Below are 1205 nucleotides of genomic sequence, written 5' to 3' on the forward strand. Positions count from 1 at the left end.
AGCCTGTTCCACGGAGTAACCGCTCTAACTGCCAGGAAGTTCTTCCTAATGTTTAGCCGAAAACAACTTTGATTTCATTTCGACCTGTTGGTTTGGGTCTGACCTTCTGGGACAACAGAAAACAACGGTGTTGTCCTTCTTGAGTCCACAATCCATTCTCAACACAGGCAAGCTAAGCCCCTTCATTGTAAAAGTGTCATAGGTGATCCATGTGAGTACACCCAAGGGACATTGTAGCCTGCTGAGAATGTAAGTTTGGGGGTTCTGTTACTGCAAAATGCAAGGCCACGAGCACATTCATATATGACTTTCTAGATTTAGGAAGACATATCTCATGCCCCCCCCCCCTCCAGTAAGTATATTTTTAGTTAACAATAACAGGATGCTTGGTCACCACTCTGTTTGGATTGCAATTTGATCACAAACCAACAGCCTCTAACGTGCAAAAAATGTTCTTTTTTTAGCATTCAGAACTGGTTGGAAGAGGAGAAGGAGAAGGAGGAGGAGGAGTGGGAGGGATTGGATTTTTACCCCGCCCTTCACTCGGAGTCTCAGAGCGGCTTACAATCTCCTTTCCCTTCCTCTCCCCACGACAGACAACCTGTGAGGTAGGTGGGGCTGAGAAAGCTCTGACTGAGAACTGCTCTTGAGAGAACAGCTCTGAGAAAACTGTGACTGACCCAAGGTCACCCAGCTGGTTGCATGTGGAGGAGTGGGGAATCAAACCCAGTTCTCCCAGATTAGAGTCTGCCACTCTTAAACACTATACCAAACTGGCTCTCGTAAATGTGTTGTACATGCATGGTACTACAGTACTTTCCCCATTCCCCAGTGCCGTGAAGGGGATGACATTTGTTGTCCAGGCCTGTCCACAACCCTGGCCATGCCCCTCCTTTTGGATTGCTTGACTGTATGCTCCTTCACAGGAGGATTTGCACCCAGCTCACCAACACTATGCATGCACAATCTCGCATCACTGTGCCAGAGCTGTTCCTCTCCCCCTCCTGTCCACCCAAAGCATCCTACAGAAGATGAAAAAATAACATAAAAGGTGCTTAGAGTTGTTTAACATAAACTAACACAAAAGGTGCTGCGTGGGGAGGGGAAGTTGTCTGGATATGTCCCACGAATATTCCCACACTGCTTGTTCAGACTACTAGACCATTGATGTCAAGCAAGCATGCTCAATCACAGAATGTTTATGT

This window comes from Gekko japonicus, unplaced genomic scaffold, assembly GCF_001447785.1.
Source record: "Gekko japonicus isolate JY-2015 unplaced genomic scaffold, Gekko_japonicus_V1.1 scaffold421, whole genome shotgun sequence".
NCBI classification, from domain to species: Eukaryota; Metazoa; Chordata; class Lepidosauria; order Squamata; family Gekkonidae; genus Gekko; species Gekko japonicus.